Source organism: Pan paniscus, chromosome 2 (genome assembly GCF_029289425.2).
Source record: "Pan paniscus chromosome 2, NHGRI_mPanPan1-v2.0_pri, whole genome shotgun sequence".
Classification (NCBI taxonomy): Eukaryota; Metazoa; Chordata; class Mammalia; order Primates; family Hominidae; genus Pan; species Pan paniscus.
This window is the reverse complement of record NC_085926.1, coordinates 71,300,658-71,327,191: the sequence shown is the minus strand read 5'-3', so window position 1 is coordinate 71,327,191 and position 26,534 is coordinate 71,300,658. Positions and strand designations below refer to the sequence as shown.

General features: G+C 40.4%; 1 protein-coding gene across 9 annotated transcripts in view; it reads left to right on the top strand.

Annotated features, from left to right (window-relative positions):
• Positions 1–26,534, top strand: part of FOXP1 (forkhead box P1) — a 629,894-nt gene that overhangs the window by 216,207 nt on the left and 387,153 nt on the right. For all 9 annotated transcript variants that reach the window (XM_055110136.2, XM_034956872.3, XM_034956873.3 and 6 more), the window contains exon 4: positions 8,364–8,458. The gene's annotated coding sequence lies outside the window, so the exon portion shown is untranslated. The remainder of the gene's footprint in view (positions 1–8,363; positions 8,459–26,534) is intronic.

Sequence of the window (26,534 nt, the reverse complement as noted above, 5' to 3'; positions counted from 1 at the left end):
TGAAATCTTCATCTAATCTTCAATATCCCTCCCTGCCATCCTTCCAGCCCAGTATGAAGACTCAGTGAGAAGCTTGTAGTGGAGATACGTAGTTAAGCGGGAGGCCAGAGAGGTCAACAGGGGTCAGGTCATACAGGACCTTGTAAACCACGGGAATGCTTTTGGCCCCTCTCCTGACACTACTGGGAAGCCATTGAGAGAATGCAAACAGGGAGTGAATGCAAAGTGAGAGAGAGGGAGTGTGTATGTGTATGTGAGAGAGACACTGATGAATGATGATCACATTTATTGTGGGTTTTTTGGCTGTGGGGAAGGAGGCTCTGCAGGAGAGAGGAGGCGCAAAGGCAGTGTGGTGGCCTTCTCCTAGCTGACAGGAGAGGTCTCCTCCCTCCTTCTGCACAGAAGTTGCTTGTCAATCAGGAGCTTACCATCCCAGCTTCAAAGCAGGCAGTGCATTTGGGGTAAATATTTATGAAATGCCAAGCTTTGTGATCAAGATATATTTTGTTTTTAATGAGCAAATGACTCAGAATTGTTTGAGGTTATTAAAAGACAAATTATTGTGTGCCATCATGGAAAAAGGAAAGAGGAGAAAGTATAATTTTACATCAAGCAATTTATTTACAGCCATAATCCGCAAGCAATCAACCTCTTTAAACAAAATTATTTAATTTCTTGTAAAGGCTTAAAGTATGAAAATTTAATTTATTTAGGGAATCTCATTAAGAGGACTTTTAAAAAGTAAGGTGGTCTATTCAGTTGCTTTAAGGAATGTTAATTGAGTGCGTAAGATACCATAAACATTGTGTTTGGGGCATGAGAAATAACATGAATCTCTGCTCTCAAGACACTTCTAGTCTGGAAACAAGACAGTCAAAAGCCATTAATAAATGAGTAGAAATGTGCAAACTGTTTCTTCTTTTTTTAAAGTCAAAACCATTGTTTCAAATTGTATAACAGGTATTTTGGATATTACTTGGTTTTGGAAAATCTAGAGAATACAAAAAATTCTAAAGAAAAATCCTGACCGTAATCCCATTTCTCTAGGGCAAATACTGTTAATTTTATTTTTTTCTGTTCTTCATTGACACATATTTTTATACAGCTGAGAATTACTGTAGATACAATTTTCCTATCTTGCTTATTTTATATCACATTAACAAGCATTTGCACACATTTCCCCATTTTTAATGACTACAACCTATAAAATATTCCTTTGTCAGACTGGATTATCATTTACTTGCTTTTGTTATGTTTTGATAGACATTTAAGATAAGACGGATTCATAAAATTTACCCATTTTATGTCTCAAATCATCTTTTACACTTAACAGTTATAATAAAACATTAATGGGGAACTGAGATTTAAAAAAAAGATATCTCTCTGTATGTATGTCTCTGAGCTTTGCCATCCACAACGAAAAAAAAAGTGGACCAAGTCATCATTACAATAATTGTACATCCTTGAGAGAATAGTGGGGGAATAATACATTTGACTCATTGTTTCTGGCATATTCTATCACTGGACATGTAGCTCCTACCCTGAAATTGGTTAAGAAGGAACATCTTGTTTTTTGTTTTGTTTTGTTTTGTTTTTAAAATGGAGTCTTGCCCTGTCGCCAGGCTGGAGTGCAGTGGCATGATCTTGGCTCACTGCAACCTCTGCCTCCCAGTTTCAAGCAATTCTCCTGCCTCAGCCTCCCTAGTAGCTGGGACTACAGGCACACGCCACCACGCTCAGCTAATTTTTGTATTTTTAGTAGAGATGGGGTTTCACCATGTTGGCCAGGCTGGTCTCCATCTCTTGACCTCGTGATCTGCCCGCCTTGGCCTCCCAAAGTGCTGGGATTATAGGCGTGAGCCACCGCACCCAGCCAGAACATCCTTTAAATCCAAGAAGGCAGTTTGCTTCTAATTTAGGGAATCTTCATGCCTGATTTTGAAACTTTTAGTGGATGTCATTTCTGTTTCACTCTTCCAGTGACATCTAAAATCTACTGTTTATTTTGCTTTTTTAAAAAAGGTCCAACATAAAGTCACTTTAAGGTGACTGTTACCTACACTATCTTAACACAGGGGCTTGACTGTATTGATGAGAAAAAGCTTCAGCTTTTTTTTTTTTTTGGTTGTTGCAAGTATTCCTTGGATTTTTGTTCGGAATGGCATGGGATTCTAGTAAGCTCTCTATGTGGGCTCATGGGTCCTTGGAAAGGTGGCATGACTTAGGGGAAAGAACCAGGCATGGGGTGAGTGAGTGGAAGCTGAGCCTGCCAGCACTCATCTCTTAACCCTTTGGCAAATTAAGGCAACTACCCTTACCATCAGTAATCCATCCCTGGCAGTCAGATATCCTGAGTGAAAGTGCTGACCAGAGTCTATTTCACATTATTTTACATAGGACAAATTTTAATGTGTTATGTGTCAATGTGCAAAACCCTCAATCAATGTTCTGAAGCAGAAGTTGGCAAATCCAGCCCACTGCCAGTTTGTGTAAATAAAGTTTTATTAGAACACAACAACACCCACTTGTTTACATGTGATTACTTTTCTACTATAGTACTTAAGTAGTTGCAATAGAGAGATGTGGCACCAAAGTCTAAAATATTCACTAAGTGTTCCTTTACAGAAAAAGTTTACCAACTCTTTTCTAAAATATGACTAAAAGATAGTAAAATATCTTATATATACACAGCTATCACGTTAAGGATGTAAAAATGTTTAAAACAATTACTTAACAGTTAATATGATCTCAACATTTATTTTGTTTGAAATGTGACTTCTTTTTTAATCATGAAGAACATCTGAAACGCATCACTTTTGTGGCTGGGTTTTCAAAACCTCTAGGGAGGTTTCTACCAGTTGTACTGCAATGTGACACTTAACCTTCACCCATTTCGTTAAAAATGTTACATTAAATTTGAAGGATGTGATAGGATTTTTTCTTTTATAATAGCAGCAGACAAAACTGTTTTATTTAGAAATAAATAAAACATTATTTTCTGTAAAGTTTGGATATTAAAAGCCAATTCAACAACAACAACAAAAGGCATTCAACTAGGAAACTGTCAACTGGATCAATATTCTGTGGCATTTGGTTTTATTTCACTTCTTAGAAGCTCAGTATTCTTATCTGTAAAGTGGGAATCAAACTTCCTTACTGGGCTACGTGAAGGTTAGGTAAGTAAAACTATGCCTGACACATTTTGGGAATACATTAGCTGTTGGTTCCCTTTCCTTTTACTACCCTTAGCTTAGTTAGAAGAGCAAATAATCGTAACTATGAAATATTTTCAGAAAATGTTCCAAATTGACAGAGCTTCTGCTTACGGTTACCTGGAGACCCGAGTAAAAGCCAGGGAGAAATTGGAAAGGTCCATGTATTTGGGTAAGAGATACTAGCAGCTGTAACCAACATTCCAGAATTTGAAATTTTTGAAATTAGCCGGGTGTGATGGCACGCGCCTGTAGTCCCAGCTGCTCGGGAGCTTAACTCAGTGCAGTTTAATGGGTGAGCACCTCCCACTCTTAGTGCTGGTTGAGGGGGACAGGAGCGGTGGTGGCTCTGCTCCATGTAGTCTTTCAGGGACCCAGGCGAATTCCATCCAGTGACTCCACTATCTCCAGGAACTAGGCGTTCTCTACTGGATCTCTGCGCCCACAATCCAGGGAAGAAAGCAGTCATTAGGCAGGGTGCCAGAGGCTTCAAGATCTGAATGAAAGTAGTGTATACCCACTTCCATCTGTTTGGTTAGAACTCAGTCACCAGACCCCACCTAACTACAAGTGATGCTGGGAAATGCATTCCAGCTGTGTGTTCAAGAAAAAAATGGATTTGATGAACGTTTAGCTGGTCTTTGCCACAGACTGACCGCATTTTCTTGTATTATTATGGAGGACAAATGTTTACCATACATAAACTGCCCAGAGGTGCTGATAATCTGAGAACCTATCTCCAACAAGTCCCCTGGGAAGGGCAGCATTTAAAGACAGTCGTGCTGGTTTGGAACAATTTATCTGCCTACTTGTTTAAATATATTTAAAAAATTAGCCTGCAATCTGAATCTACTTCCCACATGTTGTGTGCCATTTAGGCATTTTGGCATTCTAAAATGACAGATCTATCTCAGAGTGAGTAAGTTTAGGAATACATACTTAAGAAATGTTGCATGCAGTGACATTTTCCTTCCCAAAGTGATCTACGTGTACTCAAATTTATTTTGTTATTTTATAAAATAAGAAGTTGTATACAATATTGAGTAGAATTCTTTATCCGTGATGGCAGATAGAATATCTGTTGAAATACTACCACTGTTACTTATTTTGAATTGCACATTTTACAATGAATTATATCAGAATTATATCAATAAAAAATTGAAAAATTTTTCAATTTTTTAACACCTTTAATAGATCTAAACACACCTTTTTTTTTAAAGTTATTCATTTACATCATGATTATATGAATATTTTAGGATTATAATCACCCTAAAATGAAGGACAAAATTTATCATACCAAAATAGAAATTTAATTTAAAGTACAAAGAACTTGATTACAAGGTTTAGTAGACTAGAAACAAGACATAAAAGAAGATATTAAAAAACACTTTTTAAAACACCCTCAGCAGTATAGTTTTACAGTAGATTTGGAAAAAATACAACAGCATTTATTAATGTTTGTGAAGATCATATTATAGACTAATCAAAGATCAAACTTTTGTAAGGTTCAAAAAACACACATAAGCAAATTTTGGTCATTTCCTGGAAAATACTAACTTTAAATATTTTCATTCAGGCTGGGCATGGTGGCTTATGCCTGTAGTCCCAGCACTTTGGGAGACAAAGGCAGGCAGATTGCTTGAGGCCAGGAGTTTCAGACCAGCCTGGGCAGCACAGTGAGACACTGTCTCTACAAAAAATACAAAAATTAGCCTTACATAGTGACACCTGCCTGTAGTCTCAGCTACTTGGGAGGCTGAGGTGGGAGGATGGCTTGAGCCTGGGAGATTGAGGCTGCAAAGAGCAGAGATCATGCCACTGCACTGCAGCCTGAGCAACAGAGTGAGACCCTGTCTCAAAAAAGTAAATAATAGGGCTGGGCGCGGTGGCTCACGCCTGTAATCCTGGCACTTTGGGAGGCTGAAGCAGGTGGATCACAAGGTCAGGAGATCCAGACCATCCTGGCTAACACGGCAAAACCCCGCCTCTACTAAAAATACAAAAAATTAGCTGGGCATTACAGTGGGCACCTGTAGTCCCAGGTGCTCGGGAGGCTGAGGCAGAAGAATTGCTTGAACCCAGGAGGTGGAGGTTGCAGTGAGCCGAGATCACACCATTGCACTCCAGCCTGGTGACAAAGCGAGACTCCATCTCAAAAATAAATAAATGAATAAATAATAAAACACAAATTTTCATTCAGTATCATACAGTTAGTGAAGTTTGTTTGAGATGGAAGCTGCTCTTGGCCATATTGTGATCCAGGGGCCTTAGTCAAAAGTCAGACTTGTCCACAGACATGTGTAATTAAAAATACTCCGCTCACTTTTCTTGGTACTCCATGACATTTCCCACTACCTGTCACTTTGTCCTTGACAATATATGGGGCAGAAAACAAATTGCTTGGACGAGGTTGGTTTTCCAGTCAGCTGTTCCTTATTTTTCTCCGGTGCTTCTTTGTTATATTAGAGTTCAAATTTACTATTCATGAAGCACATTTTAATCAGTGACCATATCAGACAAATGGAAGCTAAGCGCTGGTTAGTCTGTTGAAAATAAACATGAGGGCTCTCATTAATGTCGCTGTCTGAATAATTAGTTGAGCATCCAGTCCTGAGCAGCGGTGAAAGCAGACCGGCGTCTCACTGGAACGACAGGCTGACAGCCCCGTCTTGGAGAATGGTCATTAGTGTGCCCCGCCATCAATGTCATGTTACTGTGTCAAATTAGTTAGTGTCCCCTTAGGAGAGAAGCCGGACCTACAAATTATCCTCCCACATCCCTTGGAAACTGTGTTTGCCAAACCTGCAATCGAGTGTGAGCAAATTATTAACACGGCTCATAAATTAACTAGTTTACAGGCTTATAACATTTTACAAGTAGATAATAAAGGGGAGAAAAGTTTTCCAATTGCATTGCCCTGACGTGAGGCTGTGATCTGCCGACTGTTCCTTAAGGAGTCCACAGCTCATAGTTTTTTGTTAAGAGACCAAACACATGGGGTGTCAGAACAAATGTTTGGAAATGTAGAATCTAAAAGGCAGCCAGTGTAAATCCATTGAAAACAATATAATTAACTTCATTATCTCATTGCTCTGGTAAGTCGATGACAATGGTCATCTTTCTTTTAGTGGCAGTTGCTCATTAATGAATTCACCAATTAAGTTTGAACGATTACAGCCTTTACCAACTGAAATTATCTTAAAAACATTTTTGATGCATTCTTATCATACTCTTAAGCTCCCTTGCTCAAGAGGGAAAATGCCCACACAGCACATTAAACTCATATAAGAATGAAGATTCAAAAGTCATGTGCAAAGAGTTTATGCACACTAGACACCAGATACCTAGAAAACATAGTGTGGACAAATCTGGCCTGAGTTTATCTCATATCTAGAAGAGACACCCACTGGGAACACCATCTCTTAACTCTCTTCTGAGTTCTGGTAGGCAGACAACCCACATAGTTTCCGGAGACAGGTGACTATTCAAATCATAAAACTTCGTGCATCTCCTTTTTAGTTTCAACTTCTCCATCTGAGTAGGTTAAAAACATGTAAATTCACAAAGTATTGCCTGAATTTACTATTGAAAGAGAACACTGCACACAGACATACATGTACGTGCCCTGAAAGCTCAGGCTTTCTACCCATTCTATAGTTCCATTTTTTTTTTTCTGTATTAGTGAGAGTCCTTTATTTAATCTTGAGGACCATATAGATGGCATTATTATCTCAAGGATCTATGCAGAAAAGATCTGGCATGTGAAACCTTGCTACTGACAGCTATTCGCAAAAACTTTCTGAAAGTGCTTGAGGATGAGTTGACTTATCTGTCAGCAACTTCAACTTACTTGGAATTGGATTTGGTAAATATTCTACTAATAACCTAACCAAGCGATGAAAGCTTTGCATTCTCAGCACATGAACAGAGTGACTGTTTCCATGAGAAGGTGTGTCACAGTCTCCTTCTGCATTTGAAATGCAACTGAAAAAAAAAGAGTTGCTAACTGTGGCAAGTAAGATTTTCTGTTTGGCTGGCAAGAGAGAGCTTGTATGTTTCGCTAGTAGGGCGCCTGTGTCCATGTATGTACTTACTTCCTCCTGTCTCTTCTACTGAGTGCATTGAGACAGGCTAAAAGATCAAAACTTATGGCAAAATTATCATTTGGACCTATGGATCTTCTTTTTCTTATTTCTCAGGATGTATTAGCACTGTAATTATGAGAATTTATCTTGAGAAATAAGAAATTATAAGCTGAGCATGATGGCTCATGCCTGTAACCCCAGCACTTTGAGAGGCCGAGGCGGGTGGATCATTTGAGGTCAGGAGTTTGAGACCAGCCTGGCCAACATGGTGAAACCTTGTCTCTACTAAAAATACAAAAATTAGCCAGACACGGTGGCGGACACCTGTAATCCCAGCTACTCAGGAGGCTGCGGCAGGATAATCGCTTGAAACTGGGAGGCGGAGGTTGCAGTGAGCCGAGATCATGCCACTGCACTCCTCTAGCCTTGGAGATAGAACAAGACTCTGTCTGGAAAAAAAAAAAAAAAAAGAAAGACAGAAAATTATTTCTGGGAGTGGCACACACCTGTAATTGCAGCACTTTGTAGGCTGAGGCAGGAGTATCACTTGAGCTCAGGAGTTTGAGACCAGCCGGCCTACTAAAATTTAGCTTGTCTACTACAATTCCAAAATTATTTGGGCATGGTGGCGCACACCTATAGTTCAAGGTACTTGGGAGCGCTTGAGTCTGGGAAGTTGAGGCTGCAGTGAGCCCTGAATGTGCCCTGCACTCCAGCCTGGGTGGCAGAGCAAGACCCTGTCTCAGAAAAAAGAAAAGAAATAGAAATTATGGTACGGAAGATAAAGGAACTTAACTTCCTAAGTGGATGTCAGTGCCTTCAAGAGTGACAGTTTTACTCACCTACATAACATTTTGCATCCTCCTCCTGTAATTCAGGTTGTGAGCTAGGTCAAATGCTGATTCTAGAAGGCAAAGGATAAAATAGATGCTTAGATACATGATTATATACTGAAGGTAAATGTGGTGTGTAAATGAGGGATACCAAAGGCTCGTGTGTCTGTGTTGCTTTTGAAGCATCACCATTTGCCCCTTCACTTAACCTCTTCTTTTCTTTTTGCTTTCAGCTTCCCTCTGTGTGTTGCAGTCCTGTGGCATTATGCATGCCCCCTCCCAGTGACCCCAGGCTTTTTATGGCTGTGAGACACGTTAAAATTTCAGGGTAAGTGACAGACACCACTGATGCTGTATACCACCTAAAAATTGCCATCTACCTTTGCGGGGGACCCAGTGGTCGATATAGTAATCCTGCAGAAGATAATGGCCTTTCTAATTATCAGGCCCTGATTCTGAAGCTAGCAGGCATTTGAATGCTGCTACCCCCCATGATAGCTTTATGGTTTTCAAGAATAGGGTTCATAACGGGGATCATATTTGTGGGAAGGTGACCTAACGCAGGGGTTGGTAAAATTTGTAAGGGACCAGATAGGAAATATTGTCATCCTCATGAGCCATACAGTCTTTTTTGCAACTAGTCAACTCTGCCTTTAGAGCACAAAAGCAGCCATAGATAATATACAAGCAAAGGGGTGTCACTGTGCTCCAGTGAGACTTTATTTACAAAAACAGACAGTAAGCCATATTTGGCCTGAAGACTATAGTAGGCTGTCCCTTGATTGGATGCATCAAAAACGGACGTTTGACCTGTAAACCTGACACCTCGCTGGGTACCACTCCGTCTGACCTTGAGCAAACCATTTATCTGCGAGAAACAGGAGTAAAAAATACATACCTGCCCTTACTACCTTGAAAGATGGTGTTGTAAGGATGAAACAAGATATAATGCATGTGAAAGCACTTTGAAAATTTCGAAACTCCTTACGAATGTGATGATCGGCTCTACAGTCATTCTGGTTCACCTTGTGGAGTATGACTTCTTCACCTTTTTAATCACATTGGGCTTTCATGAGCGAAATGAATGTGGGGGAAAGCTCTCTTATTTTCTGAGTAATGTGGTTTGTCTGTACGTTCCTTCTATTTTACAGTTGATGGACAAGCTGTTGAAATGTCTTTCTTTTTAGTATCAAATATGGATGAAGGGATATGCGGGTAGATTATGGTAGGCTAAAGATCAAATGCCAATGAAGAACGATTAAATTTCCTTTAATCATCAGAATCTGAGAGTGCTGTAAGATCTCACCTTTAATATAGGCCTTAATAAATAATAATGCTTTGGATGCCTACAAGTATGTTTGAATTTCACAAGTCTTGCATGTCAAAACAGAGAGACAGGCTCAGCAAATATGCTTCCCTGGGCTAGCAATACTAATTAAGAAGGCAAGTCATACTTAAACAAACAGCTTTGGGAATAGAGGGTTAATCAGAATCCCAATTCATGAATTTTCTAGTTTTTTTTTTCCCTCAGAGAAAATTGTAGTGTCATCTTTAGATATGTTTTCATATCATTATATTAGTTAAGAATTGTTTTCTAGTAAGAGAGATATAAGTATAAAAAATTATTTAAGTATTCTGTCGTAAAAACATCTGGGAAGAGCAGTTTGTGTCTTCTATCTTTCTACTCTGCTTATTCAAGTGCGTTCCTTCATCTTCAAGGTCACATGGTGGCTGCTGGCTCTCAGGCCATTGCCTCTACATCCAAGACAAAAAGTAGTTTTCCTGGCTGAGGCAGGCCTTTTTAAAGCACTTTCCCTGTAGCCTTATCCAATGATGCCTGCTTACATCCTATTAGCCACCCCTAACTATAAGGGTATCTGGGAAATGCATCCTTAGACTTGAACAATTTGATGTCCCAGGTAAATTCTGGGTTCTAGTACTAAGAAAAGGTGAATGCTTACTGAGCAACCATTATGGTTATTTTTACGAAATCATGCTGTCAATTTTGCTTACATGTTTAATTTTTATTTATCTTCAATGAATGCCTTCTGTTGACTGTGCCTTGTTTGAATTTTACATGTTAGAATTTTAGCCTGTTTAATTCTCAGCAGAGATACAGCTCAGTAAATATTTTAAGACCACAATATTCTTACTGAAAGTGCCATGGCAAATCTGAGAAATACATGTCTTTATTAAGAGAGCTATAAAGCAAAATTTAAACTCTCGAATATGCTAGTCTAGTGGGTTTTCCTTCCTGTGGATGTAAGATTTCATTAAGGCTTGAGTACTAGCATGAGGTCTTAGCGGCACGCACTCACACCCAATTCTGTTCCCCCTATATGGGCAGGGGACATTGCTGACAGCTTTGCATTGTCCCTCTGTTCTTATGTAGACTCAAGGACGGGACAGAACTCTCCATCCTACCTTTCTGTGATTTGTTGCTCCCTGTATCTCTGCTGAAAGCCTACCGTGGGAGTGGGGTGCACGGGACAAGTAAGCCACTCCTGTCCAAATTTTCTGTCCCAAATTGGCCTGTACATGATTCTTGTGAAACTTTTTATCCCATAAAATGAATAGAATGAGACTTCCCTATGCTTTGTATTAATAATATATTCTCTGCCTATACTGGCCTGTGACGAGTAGTCATAAAACTTAGGGTAATGGATGCATTCGCAGAAAACTCCTTGGATGCCTGCTGTGGATACGGGATAGCAGCATGGTTAAGAGTGTCTGCTTTGAAGTTAGATTGGCTTAGACTCAGATTCCACCTTTTCCACTTCCTGGCTGAACAACCCTAGGCAAGTTACTTAACCTTTCTGTGCCACGGCCTCCTTATCTGGAAAAGGGGATAAAAATAGAAGCCAGCACACTATGAAGAGTTAGAGAGGTGATGCTTGTAAAGAGCTTAGCACGGATCCTGGTACATCATAAATGCCAGCATTGTACTAGGCACCCCAGGTGATAGAGTGGAAATCTCTGTCTCTGACAAGCTTGTACCGTCCTGTTGCTGGTTCACTGGTCGTTGTTTTACTGATAGATGACGCATGTTTCGCAGTCCATTGCTCCTCACCTGGTATTCCCTTGTAAATGCAAGTACAGCCTTGGGAGCTTGTCCTGCTGCACATCTGCAAGGACACGTGCAGCTATGTGTACAGCTGCTGTAGCCCTGTTAGCAGAGCTTAGGTCTCTGGATCCTGTTTTGAGGATTTCCCCTGAGAAGCATACAGTTCTTTTTTTATTCCTTTTTTTTTTTTTTTGACTTAGTCAGACAGTGGTCCTGCCTCGCAAGCAGAATTCACTAACAGCTTTCAAGTTGGTATTGCTGATGATAATCTGAAACTGTAGGGTTTCGCTCGTGCAGGCTGATGTTACATGATGTCGATCTTCTGCCACCTCATCCCCCATCCCTGCCCCTGTGCTGACTCGGCAAAGCAGGTCCTAGTCCCCCACAGATCCTCTTGGGAATGGCCCTCAAAGGACTGTGTCATCTGCACACAGAAGCTGCCACAGGTCCGTGGCAAAGAATGTCAGCAGTACTCATGGATGACCCAGTTGGTGACTTGTACCCAGATTGAAAAACAGTGCCAACCACGTGACCCTGGCTGTCTCTTGAGTTTTTGAGCCCTGTTAGGTGAGACGGGTAAGAGTCACACCACCTATAATAACAAACCTGCAGTGATAATTCATTAACATTGACACCATATCACAGAATTGATGGTTTTGGGGCAACAGACCCCAGCCTATAGTAGTACTTATCAGGGGTCTGCCTGACATAGGCTTTGCTTCCATCATGTTCACTGTGTGGAGATAGTGGCTTGAAGATCTGGCGTGTTCAAAAGACTCTTGGAAACTGAGCTTTTGCCGCGTGGTTTCCAATATTTTGTTTAAACCCCATTACTCTTCTCAGATGTCATAAAAACTCCCTTGCCTCTGAATTACGGGATACCTTCCATGCCTCCCAGGACTCACTCCTTCTCATCCCTTAGTGTTCAGTTAAAAAATCAACCCCTTGAACATGCTTTTGCTGACCACCTACGTGAAAGGGGACAGCCCCTTTATTATTTTTCTTGATCCAAACCTCTTGTTTATTCCATATGTTACAGGCCTGTCCCTTCATGAATTCACCTGTTTATCAGGTTATAAGCAAGAAGTAGGTCTTATTCAGTGTGGCTTCTCCATGGCTAGCAGTGCCTAACATACGGTAGGTATGCATGCAGTCAGTATTTGTTGAATCAGTCAGAGTCTGGGGATTTCCCTGTGAATTTCTGTATTTTTATGGCACCTAAGAGGACTGTATCTGGTTGAGGGAGAAAGAGAAGGAACAAAGCTACACACATCCCCTTTATTGTAGGAATAAAATACTGCCCTTGGGTTTTCTCTGGAAAGTTCCCACTGTGTACTGCATACTCTGCGTGTCCCATCCGGAAGGGGTTTTACATTATCTTCCCCATGAAGACAGAATCATTTGCCATTTGAGCCTGAAGGATATTGTGGGTGGTACAAATTGATTAAGGACGTTGGGATCCAAGCTCAAACCCCAACACTCTCATTCAGTGGCTCTTTTTTTGGACAAATTATTTTCTCTCTCTAAGACTCAGTTTACTTGCCTGGGGCAGGGGTAATAGCATTACCTAGCCACTGAGCTATTGCGAGGATTAAATTAGATGGTACGTATAAAGCACTTTGCACAACGTCTGGAACAGAATAACAGTGCTGTTGATTTAAGGGTATCAGCAAAGGCTTTGGGGACCTCCACTGATAAAACTCATCTTCTGCTTTCTTGTGATGTTCATTTTAGAGGTGGCAAAGATGGCAAAGAACCTTGATTCCCGATTATATTTGCTCATGTTTCATGTGCTGAATTAACTTCAAAAAGTACAAAATAAGCAAGCAGTGAGATAGTCTGTTTTATATTTGTGTTGACGCGTTGACTGTGGTATGCTCATGACCTGTCTCAGGTAGCACATGCTAGAAACCTCAAGTGCTGCAATGGCTCAGTGTCTGGAGCCTGACCCACATCCAGAAAACCATGGAAATTGAGAGTTTGGGGTGCTGCAGTGTCTGTACGCCTTCTTGCTGGGGATATGTTTTGCCTTTAAGTTAATCAGAGCTGGTTTGATCTCCTGCCTTGCAATAGAGGGCATCTTAAATTTCCTTAAATTCTCTTCTCTCTCTCTCTTTTTTTTTTTTCTGGAGATGGAGTCTCGCTCTGTCACCCAAGCTGGAGCTCAGTGGCACAATCTCAGCTCACCATAACCTCCGCTCCTGGGTTCAAGCGATTCTCCTGCCTCAGCCTCCCTAGTATTTTTTTTTTTTTTTTTTTTTGTATTTTTAATACAGACGGGGTTTCACCTTGCTGGCTAGGCTGGTTTTGAACTCCTGATCTTGTGATCCGCTCATCTCGGCCTCCCAAAGTGCTGGGATTACAGGCGTGAGCCACTGCGCCCAGCCCAATTCTCTTCTCTTTTTTTTAAAAAAATATACTCGATGTATCGGTCCTGAAAATTCACATCACTTCTCTTTTGATAGAAAACCAAAGTCTATATAGTCTGAAAGGAGTTAGATATAAATGTCTTTCATTATTAACACCAATTTCTTCCACCTGCTTGAAGAAGATGATCTATTATTTTTGCTATATTGTTCCACCATGTCAGTGGTTGACATTTGTTGTTCATTGTGAATTTTTTATGTAAAAGCTGAAGCAGAGAGAGGGACCTGTCTCACTCTGTATCACATGACTTTCTAGTGGACAAGAATGAAATCTATGAAATCATATACTCTTATTTACACGACTTATGGAGTAACTAGGGTTATCTAGGAAATTAAAATAGCCATTTCTTTTATTAATTCATAACTTGTACTCTTGCAACTTAACAATAAGAGGACATGATTAAAATATAGTTTAAGGCATCAAACGTGGTTACTAATATCCTTTTAGGAAAGGAAAAGATGAAATCCAGTAAGTTTCAGTCAAAGTAAGTGAATAAATCAGAAAAAAAAAACATTGGTTAGACTCATGATAACCCTCAGAGTGGCTAACACCCAGATTTTTTGCATCTCTAAAAATATATAACACCCCCGTCTCCAAATATCACTTCAGAAACTAAAATAATAATTCGTGAAAGGGGAAACAGATCCGTGTAATATGAGACTTGATCAGGCAGTTTACGCGGGATGCTTGAGGGCCTAGATCAGCCCTTGTGCTGCCCTCTTCTCAATACCCTGGTGCCTGAGGAGCAGCGGGGAAGATTAGGAGCTTTCTGAGGGTTTTTACTTTAATGCTTTGAAATTTTGCTGCATCGTCTGAGTCCAATTTGGTTCAGCAGTCTCTCAGTGCCAGGTGACTCTGGCTAAGATGCTCTAGGGCTGAATTTCTTAATGCCAGCTTTCCCAGGGGATCAGTAAAGGTTTTGCCCTGGGTATTCCAACCAGGAGAGCCTGTGTCCTGTCTTTGTCCACATCTGTCCCCAGTCATTAATGGTGACGCAAAATAGTCTCCCACTCCTGACTCACTTCCTAAACATGGCAGTTTCTTTGGGACTCTACTCCTAGAATAATTGGTGCTTAGACCTTCTTAGGTTTATCTGTATGTATGTACCTAGAAGAACTTGCATTTCATGCTGTCACCAATATTCTGCATGCTTAAAAAGTAGGGAGAGGTGGAAGTAGAATTTTCTAAACTCATGAAAAATCTAATCCTGAAAAATCTCAATAAACAGCAGTTTTTTAAGAGAAACAGTCTAGCTTTTGAAAGGTCTACCCTATAATAGCTACCTTTACTGTCTGTATGCCAGACATGATGCTAAGCGTTTGATATTTATTAACTCATAGTAACTCTGTGAAGTAATCATCATTCTAAAAATTCATTTTACAGGTGAGGAAGCTGAAGAATAGTGAGTTAAATGACTCACCCAGAGCCCTCTGCTTATATGGAGCAAAGTAGGATCTGGACCTAGAAATTCCTTCCCCTCGTACCCTGTTGTGTTTTTTTTTTTTTTTTTTTTTGAGATGGAGTCTCGCTCTGTTGCCCAGGCTGAAGTTGGAGTGCAGTGGTGCAATCTCGGCTCACTGCAACCTCCACCCCCCTGGTTCCAGCGATTCTCCTGCCTCAGCCTCCCAAGTAGCTGGGACTACAGATGCATGCCACCATGCCTGGCTAATTTTTGTATTTTTGGTAGAGACAGGATTTTGCCATGTTGGCCAGGCTGGTCTCGAACTCCTGACCTCAGGTGATCCACCCACTTCAGCCTCCCAAAGTGCTGAGATTACAGGCATGAGTGACCACACCCAGCCGTACCCTGGTTCTTAATCACTATGCCATGCAGTCTTCCTCACGCACACATATTCTTGGGGTATCGACTTGCAGGCATTGTTTTGTTTTCACATAAACTTTTCACTCTAGGACTGCATGTGGAGCTGTTATACTTCAATGCTATCTAATAGGCCCTGCTTGATCTTACTAGACTTCTTCAAATGCTTTCTTTTTGCTAACACAAGAGCTATGGGAAATAAAAGTGTGTCCCAATTTGATTAGGAACAAGGACAACCACTTAATTGCCATTCTTCTATCTCCAGTTGGATGTGCCTGTTAAGACATTTTCTCTAGATCTTTGAGTCATTTTTCTCTGGGACATTTTTCTAATTAACCTCATCTCTCTAGCCCTCATTTTACTTCATATTAGCCTCTGACCACCTAATAATTGATTTGTTCTGCTCAATCACCTGTGTGAAAAGCGAGAGGGTCTCCCTCCCAAAGCTTTGGTCCTGTACCTGGGCATTTTCCCAGCAAGCAGGATCAGAATGTTCTTTTAGTTCTTGGAAACATTCACCTGGAAGGCTTTTTATTTACCAGGGTGAATCTGGGGTACTGAAAGGTAACATTGGCTAACAGAGTAGAAGACCTTTGGTTACTTAGTCAGTAGAATTATAGGTTTATAAGCTGTATGCCAAGGACTTTGACCTTCAAATATTAGTAAAATATTAGGCTTGAAGAAATGTATAAATGCCAGTTTCAAGAGACCACAAATAAGCAATTTTGACTTAAAAGGTTTGAAGTGTTCATATTGCCTTGTTAACACAAAGAGCAGACAGCCCACTTCTAAAGTGTCGGTGCCTTAAAATACTGAGCTCACCATATTTTAGGTCTTGTTGGTTCTGAGTGACCAGCTTAGTCATAAAGGGGAATTAATTGGCTCATAATGTTGAAAAGTCAGATTGTGGAACTAGCTCCAGGGAAATCTGGAGCAGGAGGTTCCGATCATGCCATTAAGTCTTGGTGGCAGTCTTCTGGCTGTGCTGTGCTCCCTGTTGGATTCATTCACGGAGGCGATTCCCTGGTTGTGGCAGGATAACCTTTCATGAGTCTGTTTTTGTAGCAACTCCAGCAGAAAAGATCTTTTCTTAAGAGTTCTAGCAGCTGTCACGGAATCTGGATCTTCCTGCTTCTGTGATTGGTCTGGTGTGTGCCACATGCCTTTCGGTGAAACACTTACTGGAGCTGGAGCAGGAGTGAGTTGGGGGAGGTGGGAGGTCCTGCTTGGCCTAGGATGGGTCATGTGTCCATCTCTAAAGGCATGGATGGCCTTTGACCTACACAAAACAATGGGAAGTAGGTGAAAAGAGTGCTGGTTTCAGAAGAAGGAGACAGAACTCTGGGAAAGTGAACTATGTTTATGTACCACGTCGGGTACTATACTTGATACACAGCAAATACATAGAATTACAGGGTGGAAGGAACCTTTAAATATCATGTGGTTCAGCTAACCCACAACTGAATGTCATCTATGGGAGTTTTCCCAGAAAGTTGTCTGCCTAATGCTTGACATCTTCAATGACATTTAGTACCTTGAGAGTGGGCTGTGCCTCAGAAATGCTACCATGCCTCTGTCCTCGAGGAGTCTAGAGTTCATTCATTTCCTGCCTTCCTTCTATTCATTCTTCTCTCCAACCGTCCGCCTACCATCTGCCACAGTTTGTCGTCCTAAGGCAAGATGCTTGCTTTTAACATACTTACATGTGCAAGGTAGACAGAAAAGTCAGTTATAATATGGTGATAGAGAAGCTACAAGAATACTGGTGTATTGTGCGTTTTGATTGGGGAGGGGATTGGAGAAGGGAGATTGGAGGGCCTCATAGCAGGAATGATGCCTCAGAGGATCAACAGGAGTTGCCGAGTAGCCAAGGGAAAGACGGTCTTTTTGGTGGACTTAGTAGGATTAAACCCTATATTAACATTCAGACTTGCTTTTGAATGACCCAGGAAAATTGGCTTATAAAGTAGCTTAGCCCAGTCAAAATGCATATGTCTTTTAGGTCACATAAAGAATGTAAGTGGTGGGAATAATATCCTGATGATGAAACATTTTTGTACAGGTGAGCCATGTGACATCTTCCAAGTCACCTCCATCTCCTGTTTCTTAATAAATACGTAATAAGTGAATGGATGAAACCTTCTTGGGAAAAACTTCAGTGAGTTAAATTACAGAATTTTAACAACCACTTTCCTAATAATTTTGAAAGGATCGGATATTATTTGTTTATTCATACATTCTTGGGGGCAAAGGAATACTTTGAACCTCAGTTTTCTCATCTGGTACCTGAGGATAAAAATAGTACCTCCTGAAGGGTTAGGGATATAGAGAATAAACATCTGGAGCATGTGAAACACCAAATATGGTTCTATCACCTGGTAAGCCCTCTGTCAATATTACTTGTTATCAAAGGGTATCTATGATTTTTATACCTCATTGGTTGTCAAAAGCTTAAAATTTAGTTATGTCCATTTAGCTACTTGATATAAATGTTTTTCCATGTGCCCTGGATGGAATATATTTTTTTATTTTTGCATGTTACTTACACCTTAAAAATTAAAGATATTAAAGATGGTGAGATTTAGCAAAAAACTTTAATTTCACATGCTTTTAATGCTTCCCTGAATTAATAATTTTCATGTCCATCATATTTTCTCCTTGGCCCACAATTCATCCCATATTTGGATCTTGGCAAATGATGACTTGGTTAATTAGGCAGTCTGTTAACTCTGATTACTAAGTTATAACAGATCAGTGTAGAAGCATCACTGTGCAATTTGGATTAAAAGGCTCTTCATTTTATCAAAACAAATTTACATTTATGGGTAACTGTTGAAGTGCGTTATGTTAAAATGATGCATTTCATAAGGAAAATTTTAAAAGGATAAAAATTATTTCCTCCTACGAAGTTATTTTTTTATTGTGACATTCATCACATTATCTTTCACTAGGAATATACATAAAATCTTGGAATTTTCTTTTAAGGCTTGGAAATTATAGCTGATTTTATACCTTGATTATACAAATATGATGGATGCATTGCATTTTTATTTAAGCATAATTTAGTGTAGTGGCACATGGTTATATTCCAATTCTGACCACAGTGGCCTCTGATGTTGGAGTTACTTATAGAAGTGAAACTTGACTGTGTTGGGGCAGAATTAGTGGGCTACATTAGGCTGGCTTTGTTTTATAGCTGAAGGCATTGATGGTTATTAAATAGACTGCGGCCTCTGTAGTCCGGTCTCTTGTCTAATGGTTCATCATCGCTTAAGGGAAGTTGGGGTATCAAAAACTTGCGTGCTTCTTCCATGTTCATCTCTGCCTACCTTCTTTATTTTCTTAGCACACATAATGGTTACCATTGTGGAAGGTGAACAAACAAACACAGAGTAATTTTCCAGACTCGGTGAACCCTAAAATCTGTGTTAAGTACCCCTCAAGATTCTGTCTAGTATCAATAACATTCAAATGATAGCACCTCCCCCTTTACTCCCTCCTCTGCTTGACACACACACCTGCATGTGTGACTTATACACACATGCATATGCGTGCGCACGCGCGCACACACACACACACACACACACTGAACACAGCAACTGGCACCTGGGAGGTGTTTAATAGGTATTTGTTGAAGACTTAGTGGGTGGAAAAGATGAAACACCAACAGCCTCCCACTCCAAGCTTCTAAGCTGCTCTTAGCCTGGTCCAACATCTGGGACCCTGTTTGATATTACAACTGTTGGAATAAATGGAGTTCATGAATTTAGTATTTATTCTTTCAATAAGCTTACTGAAGTATGGCCTGTATGAATTGCTGTGTTCTAGTTCTACGGGAAATAGATAAATCAAAGAGAGAAAATACAGTAGTTTCCCCTTATCCATGGTTTTCACTTTCTGTGATTTCAGTTACCAGCAGTCAACGATGGTCTGAAAATAAGTGAGTACAGTACAAGAAAATAGCTAGAGAGAGAGAGACCACATTCACATAACTTCTATTACAGTATTGTTAAAATTGTCCTATGTTATTTGTTATCATTAATCTCTTACTGTGCCTAACTTATAAATTAAACTTTTTCATAGGTGTACATGTATAGGAATACACATCATATGTATAGGGTTCAGTACTAATCATGGTTTTGGGCATCCACCGGGGCTCTTGGACTGTATCCCTGTGTATAATGAGGGACAACTCTGTTCTTTTTTTTTAATGAGACAGAGTTTTGCTCTTGTTGCTGGGCTGGAGTTCGGTGGCACGATCTCTGCTCATTGCAACCTCCGCCTCCCATGTTCAAGCGATTCTCTTGCCTCAGCCCCCTGAGTAGCTGGAATTACAGGCATGGGTCACCACGCCTGGCTAATTTTGTATTTTTAGTAGAGACGGGGTTTCTCCATGTTGGTCAGGCTGGTCTCGAACCCCCGACCTCAGGTGATCCACCCACCTCGGCTTCCCAAAGTGCTGGGATTACAGGCATGAACCACCTCCCCCGGCCGACTCTGTTCTTTACATTCAGCAAACTCAGTATCTTGTTGATTGATGATATTGACATGACCCTAGGCCAGAAATAGTAAACCTTAGTTCTTCAGTTTTATTCAGTGCTAGCATGTAGTTTATGCAAAACCAGCTTTTCTAAATCTAGAAGGCTCTGGCTCTGCTGATATTGATGGTAGAGGCAGAAGTTTGTTTAAGTCAGAATGGAAGTGGAGGTTTTTATGAATTTGATTATTTTATCTTAATTAGGAACATTTAATAATAATTATGGGTGACTCTCATTTTGGAGCAGGTATGGCTGGTTGTTCAAAGGTAAAGTGATGTTTTGAGCTGTAATTTGACGGATCTGAATGACAGTCAGCCTGAATAATTCAGCTTCCTACTAGCTTCCCTACCACCCCATTCCTTCTTAAAGAAAGAACCAAATAAGGAATTTTTTAAAACCCAAACCATTCTGGATTCTATTAATTCTTATAGTTACTTTCAAAGGAGCAGTTTGAGAGAAAGATGTGGTCTGGGACATTTATATGTGAGGTAAAGCTTTCAACCTATTAGAACATTAATTTTTTTGAGATGGAGTCTTGCTCTGTTGCCAGGCTGGAGTGCAATGGTGGTGCGATCTTGGCTAACTGCAACCTCCATGTCCCGGGTTCAAGTGATTCTCCTGCCTCAGCCTCCCTGAGGCAGGTGCGTGCCACCACGCCCAGCTAATTTTTGTAATTTTAGTAGAGACGGGTTTCACCATGTTAGCCAGGATAGTCTCTATCTCTTGACCTCATGATCCACCCGCCTCAGCCTGATTAATTTTTTTTAATGGGGCTTTAGTTGCCTAAATAATATGTGTATTATATAAAGTCTTGCTAATAGAGCAAGAGAACCCTCTGGAAAAAAAACTGCCTAAGGAATGAGATAAGAACTGAAGTCTGCTTGGGTTTTCAAGCATCCCTTGAGATGGAAAAGTCTTACCCCGCATCCGTGGTCCTCAAGAAGCCATAAAGGCAACATTAGGAAACTTTCTCGATTAGGTGCTTCCTTAGTGAATAGGTCTGTGGATAGAAGCAAGCAGACTTATTATAAGGTTGGATACTATTACTGTGTGGTTGTATTAATTAAATTTATTCCTTTAAAATAACCTTGGATGAAAACAACCACCTCTTCTGTGGTCATGGTTAGCAGATGTTTACCGTAATTCTTTGCTCAGTGAAAAAAATGCCTCTTCCACCCAACAAAAACAGCCACGTTTGCTTGGCTAAATCAAAACTTTGGCGCTTGGGTCTTACTTTATATATCATGGCTCCAGTCACACAACCTTTCCAAGTGTGAGGCTTAGATCACCAACTCCAACATCTGCAGGAGAGCTTTGCTCACAGTGATCTATTATGTGAGTGCTTAATTCTTATACTGTTCTTGGCATTCGCCTTTCCTCATTGAAACCAATATCCTATATGCAAGCTGCTCTTTGTTTTTCTTACATAAGCATGCCTGCCCCTCCCAAATTTTTAAAGCTTTCACCTAGGCCTATGGCCATTTTTGTGAGGATTTTGATCATAGAAATAAAGTCAAAGTTTGCCTTCTCAGTCTGAGAGTTTAGTTTTTCTTTGGCTCTCTCTGAAATACCAAACCTCTCCTTTCCTTATATTTTGTGCTTGAAAAGCACTTTCTCTCATTGCATATTGGGCCTACTTAACCACCTCACTCCTCTTTTTTTTTTTTTTTTTTTTTTACAAAAAGTTTATTGATTTCAAACCTATAGCCTATCGGTAGTCCCTGCCCACACCTGCCGTTCATGGTTCTAATAGGTATTTCAGGACCAGCTCCCCCATCTGCACTGAATTTCTGCACTGAAGAATGCCGCCTGCTCTCAGCAGTGCTGAAAGGAAATACAACAGCAAAACTTTGCTTTTCTTGGGAAGCTCTTCTCTTTGGAATGGAGAACTCTGGGTGGCTCTTCTTATTTTGTTTTCATCGCCAAAATAAGCAGGGATCTTGCATAACACCAGGGTAGGAAAAAAGAAGTAATTTTAAGGGAAACATATGTTCATGTTGAGAAAAAGGCAGTTAGAACTGGACAAGGGATAGTGGCCCACAAAGCTAAAGGCATCTTTTCAATTCAGTTAGGAAACCAGGTTTTGATCATTTTGGTGTATATATATGTGTGTGTGTGTGTGTGTGTGTGTGTGTGAGGCAGATTCTCGCTCTGTCACTGAGGCTGGAGTTCAGTGGCACAGTCTTGGCTCACTGCAACCTCTGCCTTCTGGGTTCAAGCAATCTTCCTGCCTCAGCCTCCCGAGTAGCTGGGACTACAGGCGTGCACCACCACACCCAGCTAATTTTTGTATTTTTAGTAGAGACATGGTTTCACCATGTTGGCCAGTATGATCTCGATCTCCTGACTTTGAGATCTGCATGCCTTGGCCTCCCAAAGTCCTGGGATTACAGGCGTGAGCCACCACACCCAGCCTTTTTTTGGTATATTTTATAAAATGAAAAATAAGTTGCTTCCCTGTATCCCCAAATCTTTTCTTTGATTCAATTACAAATGAATCTTGGGACACCAAGGCTTATAAACTAGTTAGTTGATATATGCAGTATAGAATGTGTCTAGTTCTGTATTTGTTAAATTATTTTCCTATGATCTTAGCACTAAGTAATGTCCCTGGAAATCATTTCATTTAAGATGCCTGCCCTAATCTGAAGTCAAAGCTAAAATGATCCAAATATGATTTTTTTTTTTTTAATTGAGACGGACTCTCACTCTTTCCCCCAGGCTGGACTGCAATGGCACATCTCAGCTCACTGCAACCTCTGCCAGGTTCAAGCGATTCTCGTGCCTCAGCCTCCCAAGTAGCTGGACTACAGTGCATGCCACTATGCCTGGCTAATTTTTTTGTATTTTTAGTGCACCGGGGGTTTTGCCATGTTGGTCAGTCTGGTCTCAAACTCCTGACCTCAGGTGATCTGCCCATCTTGACCTCCCAAAGTGCTGGGATTACAGGCGTGAGCCACAATACCCAGCTTCAAATATGATTCTTATTTGGTCTGATTTTTGGAGAAGAGAAATCCGGGTATTAAAATGGACCAAAGATGTCTACTTTAGCTGTTTGGCTGATTAGTGGACATATTATTTGTCGTTTTAACTGATTTCAAATTATGTCTGTTGATAGAAACAGCAGACACTAGTGTTTCACACTGTTTGTGGGTGGCAAGTTTTGAAAATGCAGCTAATTTGCAAAACGACAGAATAGAAAAAAAGATAGAAAAAATTCCTTAAGTTAAGGTTTTCCATTCAACTATTCTCAAAGTATGAACATTTTAGGGTTAGGGGAAACTCTAGCAGAGTTCTTGTTTCCTCATTATAAATTAAATACTCGTATCCCTAAAACATAGCTGTGAAGGAGGGAAGGTCCTGGAACATTCTTAGTACTGATATGCATATGCAATGCCACAACCGGAGAGATGGCAGATGTACTCACACAACTGGTTGAGGGCAAGGGCCAACAGGACTGTGGGACAGTGCCCAGATGGGAAGGCCTTGGTTGTGCCTGGAACTGTTTCTATATGTAGTTCTTTGTTGCATGTACAAAAAAATATATCCAAACAGAGATCTATTTAAGACCAATGAAAAAACCCGGCTCCTAAAGAGTCCTGCTTTCCTTAGTGTTGACACCAGTAGGTTTGGAAACTGTGACAGGGTAGATCCAGGCTTGCATTTAATCTGTTTGATTCAGAAAATCTAATTGAAGGCCAGGCGTGGTGGGCTCAATGCCTGTAATCCCAGCACATTGGGAGGCCAAGGCGGGCAGATCACTTAAGGTCAGGAGTTCGAGAGCAGTCTAGGCTTTGTGAAATCGCATCTCTACAAAAATTAGTTAGGTGTGGTGGTACACACCTGTAGTCTCAGAGGCAGGAGAATTGCTTGAACCCAGGAGGCTGAGGTTGCAGTGAGCCGAGATCACTCCACTGTACTCCAGCCTGGGTGACAAAGTGAGACTACATCTCAAAAAAAAAAAAAAAAATCTAATTGAGATTTAAAAACTCATAGTAGGGGGAAAAAAAGAACTTATCTTCCCCGCCCCGTAACCTAACAAAAAAGGACACAAAGCCATTTAAAGTGTAAGATTATTCTTAGATATTGGTGTAAGATCCAGCTATTTTATTTAGTTCACTCCTTTCTCTCCTAGAGGCCTCAAAGGGCATCGTCAGTAGCACCTGAGTCATTTCACTGTTGGAAACACTAAGTTAAAGAAAAAAAAATCAATGTATGCACATAAGAAGAGGAATTTTGAATTGCATTTCCTTTCAGTCCTTAGAGTAGGCTACATTCTGTTGTTTTTCTAGTGTTTTTGTCCTTTGGGATGAAACTATAAATGGTGGCAGATGCCATCTCTATGTTAGTGAGAAGTAGGAAGGACCTCAGGGAAAGTGTCAGAGCAAACTGGAAATCCCAGAAGTTTTGTTTAATAATTATAATCTGGCCATTTGTTCTGTGTGACAGCTACTTTTATAAGCAATATACTAGCACCATCTTACTGAGTTCTTGTAAGTACTATGAAGTAGCTCCTCTTATCACCTTCATGTTACAGATGAATAAAATGAGGCTCAGAGAGATTGCCTATTATTAAATTGCCTAGAGTTACAGAAGAAGTAACCCAAACTGAATACAATCTGTCATTTAGTTAACAGTAATACGTCAATGCTAATTTCCTGGTTCTGATACTGTATACAGCTGTATAAGATGTCACCGTTGGGGAAAACTGGATGAAGGGTATATGGGTATTGTACTATTTTTGCAACTTCTTGTGGTCTGTAATTATTTCAAAATTTAAAAAAAGAAAGAGGTAGATTTTAGACTTGGATCAAGGTCTGTTTGCTTTTTTTTTTTTAGACGGAGTCTCTGTCACCCAGGCTGGAGTGCAATGGCGTGATCTCGGCTCACTGCAGCCTCCACCTCCCTGGTTTAAGCAGTTCTCCTGTCTCAGCCTCCTAAGTAGCTGGAACTACAGGAGTGTGCCACCACGACCGGCTAATTTTTGTATTTTTAGTAGAGATGGGGTTTCACCTTGTTGGTCAGGCTGGTCTCGAACTCCTGATCAGGCTGGTCTCGAACTCCTGACCTCAGGTGATCCACCTGCCTCAACCTCTCAAAGTGCTGGGATTACAGGTGTGAGCCACTGTGTCCGGCCTGTTTGCTTTTGTAATCCAGATTTTTCACTGCTTTGCCTTCTTAGATCATTTGACTAGGAATAATATGGTCTCTGTTCCACTATCTTTATAGGGTTTGAGTTTTCAGGTCTCTCAGACCACATCACATGGTTTCCTATAAGTCTCTTTGGATTTCAGGAATAAAGATTCATCCTTGATTTATGAAATGATTTGTAAAATAGATTGTAATTAATTCCTGATGTGTACATGGAACCTCATGTGGACATCTAGGAAAGAGAATGGCAGTAGTAACCCAAAGATTTAGTAGCTTGCAGCATGTAAATCTGATAAGCCGCAAAAAAGTTAAATTCGTAAGACTAGTTATTTATGTAGCAGAAAAAAACACGAGATTCAAATTCAGAAGCCTGTGTTTTAAAGCTGTATTTTTGGCTAACTTGTTAGGTGATCTCAGTTTCCTCACTTAGGAAATCATTGAGAAGCGACTCGTGCATGTTCTACCAAAAGCTTCCATGGATAAATAACTTTGAAACATTCCAGATAATACAACTTCAAACCTTTGTCTTTACTGAGTGAAAATGATTGCTGTAGAAGTCGTTCAGTCTTATGACTGGAGAGTCAAGCTCTAGGATATGTTGGTGGATCTGTTAACCAGTTGATTAAATCCTAGTAATATTTTATTTTAAATCTTTCTTCTTTGTTTTTCTTTTTCTTTTGAGACGGAGTCTCACTCTGTCGCCCAGGCTGGAGTGCAGTGGCACAATCTTAGCTCACAGCAACCTCCGCCTACTGAGTTCAAACAATTCTCCTGCTTCAGCCTCCCGAGTAGCTGGGATTACAGGCTGGTCGAACTCCTGACCTCAGGTGATCCACCGGCCTCTGCCTCCCAAAGTGCTAGGATTACAGGCATTAGCCACCACGCCTTGCCTCTTCTTTTTAAATATAGGTGTTTACAGCTATAAATTTCCCTCTGAGTACTGCTTTATCTGTACCTCATAAGTTTTAGTATGTCTTCATTTTCATTCATCTCAAAGTATTTTCTAATCTCCTTTGATTCGTTGGTTATATAGGAGTGTATAGTTTAATCTCCACTTGTTTATGGATTTCCCACATTTTTTTGTTACTGATTTCTAATTTCATTTCTTTGTAATTGGATAACATACTTTTAAATTTACTGAGCCATGTTTTATGGTTCAGAATATGGTATATCCTGGAGAGTGTCCTTGAGAAGAGTGCATATTCTGTTGTCATTAGGTGGAAGTTGCTATGGATGGATGTCTGGTTGGTTGGTTCCTAGGCCTGGTTGGTTCCTAGTGTTGTTCATGCCTTCTATTTCCTTGCTGATCTTCTGCCTCATTCTGTCCAGGATTGGTAGGTGGAGTATTGAAGTCTCCAGCTATTATTCTGGAGTTGTTTATTTCTCCTGTCAGCTCTGTCAGTTT